Below are 7,897 nucleotides of genomic sequence, written 5' to 3'. Positions count from 1 at the left end.
AAGTAAAAAACGAGCACAAGAATATTTATTAGCATTCTAATCTATAGAGCATAAGGTTAATGGTACTCTTCTCCGCAATTAACTAGTGTTTGTTGTCTCTAAGCTAAAAGAGATAGGTACCTAGACATCTGTTGTAATTCATGGTAAAGTTAAATCAAAGAGAGAAGGTCCAGGCCCCTGACCAGGACAGCAGTCTGTCTGTTTACATCCTGGGGGAGCCATCCCTGCCTCCCTCAATCATTTACGTCATTAGTGTAGATGGTTAATGGGAACAAAAGGCGACTCCGGGGTGTCTTATCCCCAGGGCTATCTGCATTCTCAGCGGGCAGTTAAACATCTTTACATTCCCTCGCCCTTTAGGGGGTGAAAGCATTCCTTTGTCTTTTAGATTGTGGAGCTAACAGTCCCTTAAGCACACTGCCAGAGAAAATATCATTTTGTTAGCAAAGTAAAGGGCTGAAAAGCTAAGCTAAACTATATACCTTCAAGAACAAAAAACAGAAATACTTATAGACATAACCTTGATAGAAAGCATGCATATAATTCAGAAAATATCAGGGGTGTCGGCCGGCCATTCTTCACCGAGGGGCATCCCTGCACCCCTCGGCCCTTCTACTCATCAATTATTGATTATTTATCGCTTTTAGGAGAGAACCTCTATAACATTTTAACAGAAAGCAGAAGGTCAAGAATAATATATAGATACTTCTTGATCATCCAATTAACCAGCAAACTTGGAAGGACGATGGATTCTGCCTAAAGAATTATGTTCCCTGGAGAAGTGCTTTGCACGATTCTCCTTCCATTGCCAGGTCTTGTCAGAATACAATGGTAACTAGAGTCAGGGAATGCTTCCCACATCATTTCTCTGTAGAATTTTTGTATATTGTTTAGCTAATTTTTAGCTATTTTATAGATTTTTTTTTTTTTTTGAGGAAGACTAGCCCTGAGCTAACATCCATGCCCATCTTCCTCTATTTTATATATGGGACACCTACCACAGCATGGCTTACCAAGCAGTGCCATGTCTGCACCCGGGATCCGAACTGGCAAACCCCGGGCCACTGAAGCGGGAACGTGTGCACTTAACCGCTGTGCCACCGGGCCAGCTCTAGATTTTTTTGCTATTATAAATGCTATCTTATTTTATTGTCTTTGCTTGTTGCTTGTATAAAAAGGGCTGTGGATTTTTTAATATTTAATTGTGTCTAGATAGCTTGCTAAATTTTCATGCTAGTTCCATTAGTTTTCTAGGTAGAAATCATCTGGAAAAAATACCTATTTCCTTGAAATCCTTACAATTTTATTTATATGTTAAATTGATAACTAGATAAGTTATGAGCTCTTTTGTTATTCCCAATATTTTGTTTATTTTTTATTTTCTTGTATACAATCATACATTCTGAAAATAATTATGATGTTTTCTTTATTTCTGTTTTCATACCTCCTTATGTTTCTTGCCTTACTGTATCAACAAGGACTTTAGTGTTCTATTGAATAGTGATGACTATAGTAGACAGACATCTTGTTCTTGATTTTCACTGAAATGCTTTAAAGCTTCAAAATTAAAAATAGCTCATGTAGGTTGTTTGTGGCTACATCTGACAGTGGGAGTTTCCTTCTATCCCGAGTTGGTAACATTTTATCAGAATGGACATTTAAATACATCAAATGATTCTTCTGTAACTCTGGAGATGATAATATGGTTTAAATCATAATTTGTTGAAGAAAGTGATTCTATTAAGAGATTTTTTAACGGTAAACAATTCTTGCATTCTATGGATAAATCCCACTTCATTTGATGCTGGGTTTTGTTTGCAAATATTTTATTTGAGTCTATATACATAATTTCTGAGTAAACATACATAAATGAGATTAGCTGATAATTACTATTTTAATATTTGTTTTGTTTTTTTCTGGAGGAATTTTTGCCGGCTTAGGTGTCATGAAAATGTTGCCTTATAAAATTTGTTAGGATGGTTTTCCATCTTCTCTGCCTGGAACAATGTGTATGAAATATCATTATCTGCTGCTGCATGTAGTCTGGACCTAGGACCTTGTGCAACTAGTAACTTTGACTATTTGTTCATTTTCTTTAAAAATTACTTGTAAATTCAGATCTTTTGTCTTTTCTAGAATTTTTTGAATAAAATTTTATCTGTAAAAAATGTGTTGATCTTAATTTTATATATCATTTTCTTATTTTAATCTGTACATTACTTATCTGTAATATGTCTACTTTCCAATATTTATTACTCTTTTGATCAATTCTGAGAAAAGTTTTTTTTATATTTTTATTAGTTTTCTCAAAAAGCCAGGCTTTAGGGGGCTGGCCCCGTGGCCGAGTGGTTGGGTTCGCGCGCTCCGCTGCAGGCGGCCCAGTGTTTCGTTGGTTCGGGTCCTGGGCGCGGACATGGCACTGCTCATCGAGCCACGCTGAGGCAGCGTCCCACGTATCACGGCTGGAGGAGCCCACAGCGAAGAATATACAGCTGTGTGCCGGGGGCTTTGGGGAGAGAAAGGAAAAAATGAAATCTTTAAAAATAAAAAAAAAAAAGGCAGTATTTGTTTAAAAAAAAAAGCCAGGCTTTAGTGTTGTCGGTCACCTTTATCAATGTTTTGTTTTGCTTTTTATTTTAAATTTTAGTGCTTTTAATTTTCCACCTTCTAAATTTTCATTGGTTTTGTTGTTCTTTTTTCTAGCTTCCTCAATTAAAATCTTAGCTGTACATTTTTGGTCAGGCTCGTAGACAAATAAGTTCTTTTAAAGCTATAAATTCCTCTATGCATGTCGTTTTAGAATCACTTATTAACCAGAAAAAAGAATACATGCTCACCTATGGAAAAGCAATGCATGGTAATGAGATTGCAGCAACTGGGGCCAGGCCCCTGGCCAGGCGGTTAAGTTCACGCACTCTGCTTTGGTGGCCCAGGGTTTCACCAGTTCAAATCCTGGGCGCAGACATGGCACCGCTCACCAAGCCATGCTGAGGCGGCATCCCACATGCCACAACTAGAAGGAGCCACAGCTGAAAATAGACAACTAGTACCAGGCGGCTTTGGGAGAATAAAAGGGAAAATTTTTAAAAATCTAAAAAAAAAGATGCAGTAACTAACCCTTAGCAAACACTGTTTAAAAATCTCAGAATAGGGGCTGGCCCTGTGGCCGAGTGGTTAAGTTCTCGCGCTCTGCTGCAGGCAGCCCAGGGTTTTGTTGGTTCAAATCCTGGGCGTGGACATGGCACTGCTCATCAAACCATGCTAAGGCAGCGTCCCACATGCCACAACTAGAAGGACCCACAACGAAGAATATACAACTATGTACCAGGGGGCTTTGGGGTGAAAAAGGAAAAAAAATAAAATAAAATCTTTAAAAAAAATCTCAGAATAATTGAAATGAAACAAAGGCAGAAATATGGGAGTGCAGACACACAATTTGTTTATAGTCCATGTCTGCTTCCTGTTTTAAATACCGAAGTACTAAATTTACAAATCATCACAGAAAATAAACAAAGCATAAATAAATCATTTTGAAAACTTATAGACCACATCAATTATCTAATTCACCAATAAATGTTTCTAGCCCCCGCACTAAAATCCCACAGAAAATGAATTGCAAAGCAAAAATGGCTAATACTAACTTTCTTGATATATGGTATAGGTTGGTTTTTCCTTATTCTTGCTAAAATTCCTCTTAATCTCTTTCTCCTACCTGTGATGAAACATATATTTGTCTGTACATCTGGCCAAATTTCCTTTCGCTCGCTTTTTGCTGAAATTGTGCATCCCTGCACTCAAAAATTCTCTTTTAATCCTTCTTTCTAGAGCTGATAACTTTCATAGAAACTCGCAGCTTTCTGTGCACTTGGTCAGTTAAACTTCTTCTCATGTGTGAATACGAAAAAGATTTTTTTAAAGATCAGTACTAACAATTAAAATAGTTAATAACTGAAGAATTCAAAATTAAATGATTATAAATAGTAACTGTAAATATAAATATCAGTGTGATGATGTAGTGATGTGTTAAATCTTCTCTCATTTACAAAGCAGACTGTAGCCATCCGGTCATATGTCTGAATTTCCTTTAAAAAAACAAAGTCTCCTACATGCCATTAAAATATTTAGAACAAAATTTAGATAAAATTAATAACTCACAAAAACATCAAATATTAAGTTACACTCTTTTAGCATTCAACAAAATTTCACTTTTTAAAAAATTTCATCTTTCTACTTGATCAAGTTACTTTTATATCCATTGACAGGAGAAGGGACACAGGTGTGTGGCTCAATACCCGGCACATTGCACGTTCTCACAAGTGGAGGTGCTCTGTCATCAACCCACTTGCCCACTTCCCTGCACTGCCTACTAATTCTGAGAATACAGCCAACTCCTTCCACTTGCAAAATCCCGGTAAGCTTATATTTCAGCTTCTGTTTTCTTCAAGTCCAGTTACCACTCTGCCTTACATTTTATATTAAGGTCTCGAGCCTTTCTTAAGGAGATTCTCAGGAGCAGAAACTTCTATCCCCTAAACATGGGCCCACTGTGGCTGAGGCAGAGGATTTGTTTTGGAAACCAATAGGAATGCCTACTGGGAAAGAAGAAAGCTCTATATTTTTTCTATGTTGAGGTTTTTAAACCTACAAGTAGGGAAACAAAGAAATTTTCAGTGTTTTTATAAAGAATAACCTGGTAGACAGAAAAGCAGGGAAAGAAAGGCCACAAAGATTTCTGAAGTTGGACTCTGAGTGAGAAAATACAGACATCAAATAAAGAATGAAGGGCTGGCCCAGTGGCTTAGTGGTTAGGTTCACACGTTCCACTTTGGTAGCCTGAGGTTTGCAGTTGGGATCCCGGGCACGGACCTACACTCCACTCATCAAGCCATGCTGTGGCGGCATCCCACATGTAGAATGGAGGAAGATTGGCACAGTATTAGCTCAGGGCCAATCTTTCTCACCAAAAAAAAAGACACAAAGCAGCGAGCTTGGAGGAAGAGATTATTCATTTTATTTTAAAAATCTGGAGACATAGCAGCTTCTCATACATACTGGAATCAATTGCAGGGAATATGTTTACCATACAAATAGGAAAAGCTGAATATGTGATGAATGAATGAATGAGTGAACAAACTTACTGTTGCAGAAGGAAATTGACTAAAAATGTCTTGCATTTTGATAATATAACTGTCATTGCCATGGCATTTCATGGTTTATACCCCACACCATAACATCGAGGACAAGAGAGCATCTCTTTCTCCTACCATTAAACACAGGCATGAGGTTTCATGTAAACTGTGTCCCCTTAGAACAGGTGCCTAGCCCCGAGCCATCACTCTGAGCAAGGCTAAGTGGGACCTGTATCACAATTTGGCTTAAATTATTAGTTACCTGTTCATCTTTTAGCCTATCACATCATCAGTGATTCTTTGTCAGGATTGCCTTAGGCTAATCAGAGTCCAGGACTACAGATGAGGATGGAGTCAACCAACGAAAAATCACATGGCTGCTGTTAGAGAGAGTGATAAGGTAGACTGGAGCTTGGGGAAGCAATCAACCAGTCTAATCCAGGTAGGAAGACTGCAGCAGTCCCACTGTTTGCTCTCCCACATCCCATAGTTTTCACCTTTACCTCGTCTCCAATCTCCACTTTATTGTCCAAATATTTCCTCATGTGAACTTGCTGCCACCGGCATTTGGTCCCTCTCCTTGCCCTGTGCACCCTTTCTCAGCTCCCTAAACAAATTAGAGCGAAGACCCTTTTTGCTAGTTCAACTCAAATAAATTGCCGTACTAAGAAAGCACGACAGAAACAACAAGAGGCCAGTCCTGTGGCCTAGTGGTAAATCTGGCTTGCTCCACTTTGGCAGCCCAGGTTCAGTTCCCAGGCATGGACCTACACCACTCATCAGTGGCCATGCTGTGGTGGTGACTCACATGAAAAATAGAGGAAGATTAGCACAGACGTTAACTCAGGGTGAATCTTCCTAAGCAAAAAACACACACACACACACACACACACAGAGTAACAACAAACAATTAAAACAGTAAACTGTAAAACCAAATTAGGAAGGAAAATTTTCAAGCTCACAAGAAAATGATTATCTTTCTCACCTCTACTACTTTACACTCAATAATACGTCCCTTCTGCATAGTAACTCCTTAAGAATTAATTACAGAATTGGTCACTGAATCCTAAAGTAATTGATATTTAGCCATAAATATCTCAACTGACACTGTCATTTGGGGTCCTTCATAAGAAACAGTCGATCTTCATTATTCCCAAATCTGTACTTGCTAATTCACTGTTAAATATTATCTGTGACCCCAAACTAATTACTCATAACCCTTTCAGTCATTCATAGGCATGTGCAGAGTGGCACAAAATTTGAGTCTCCAACTAGTACTTTTCAGGCTGAGGTTGAACAAAGTGCCACTTTGCCTTCTTATTTTGATTCTCACAGTGTAAACAAGTGTCCTTTTCAGGGTTTATTTAGTGCACATTCTTTGCATTTTCATACTCTTGGTGATTTTGCTGTTTAAAATGACCCTGAAGCATAGTGCTGAAGTGATGACTAAGCGTGTTCCTAAGCGTGAGAAGGCCATGATACGGCTTATGGAGAAGATTCACGTGTAGATAAGCCTTCTTCAGGCATGAGTTATAGGGTTGTGGGCCATGAGTTCAGTGTTAATGAATCAACAATGCAGTAACTCCAGAAAAAGGAGGAGGAAATTTGCCGATCTGTATGTGGAGTTAGTCGAGAGAATGCTAAAGTAATATCTATAATGCTATGATGAAGCTATGGAAAGATGGAAAAGTAGCCAGATTTGTGGATTCATTTTGTTTGTTGGTTTGATTGTTTATTTTTTAAAACATAAGGGATAGCACAGCTGTGTGGATGAAAGTCAAGAAACTTACCATCATGTTATGCAGGGTGGGGAAAATGTTAAAAGCTTCTTGGCTAGTGCTTTATTATAAAGAAATACTGTGAATAATACACAGATTATTGGAAACATACATATACTAAATAAGGTGTTTTTAAAGATTTTGGCTTTTTTCCTTTTTCTCCCCAAAGTCCCCTGGCACATAGTTGCATACTCCTAGCTGTGGGTCCCTCCAGCTGCTGCATGTGGGACGCCACCCCAGTGTGGCTGGATGAGCAGTGCCATGTCTGCACCCAGGACTTGAAACAACGAAACACTGGGCTGCCTGCAGTGGAGCATGCAAACCCAACCACTCGGCCATGGGGTCAGCCCCTAAATAAGGTGTTTTTAAACAGAAATATACATAAAATAAGATGTATGCATTCATCAGTTGACACAAATGTTGTGACCAGAAGCCCCAAGAACCTAACCCTGTATTTCCCTCAGGAGCAATGGGTCAATATTCACTAACTCAGTGTTCCCAGTGACTTTAACACAACAGCCATGAACAGCAAGAATGTACTGTATGTTCTCTCTTTGCCTTGACCTCACTTCAATCCTGCAGATCAACACTCTTCTTCTCTTTTCTTGACCATCTTCTTTTCTCTTCAGTGACACACTTACACTACTGCCTCTCAGGCATCACCTATATCAGTGCTTCTCAAACTTTAATACACCTATGAATCCTCTGCTGATTTTGATAAATGCAAATTGTGATTCTGCAAGTCTGAGGCCCAAGATTCTAGATTTCTAACAAGCACCGAGGTAATAACTCTGCTGTGTGTCCCTCAACCACAATGAAAGCAACGGCCTCCGTGCTGCCTTCCTCTTTCTGTTTAGAATACCTTGAGCAATAGTTTCATTCTGTGAGGTCTCTACAGTTAAGTAAAAAGAAAGGTCAGAGGCAAAATGGTGTTTCTCCTCAGGGGCTCAGAGAAGTCACTAAGGAAGTAGGAAAGGATGAGTCACTTGC

This window comes from Equus asinus, chromosome 25 (assembly GCF_041296235.1).
Source record: "Equus asinus isolate D_3611 breed Donkey chromosome 25, EquAss-T2T_v2, whole genome shotgun sequence".
Taxonomy (NCBI): Eukaryota; Metazoa; Chordata; class Mammalia; order Perissodactyla; family Equidae; genus Equus; species Equus asinus.
The sequence above is the reverse complement of the archived record's forward strand: the minus strand, read 5'-3'. Positions refer to the sequence as shown.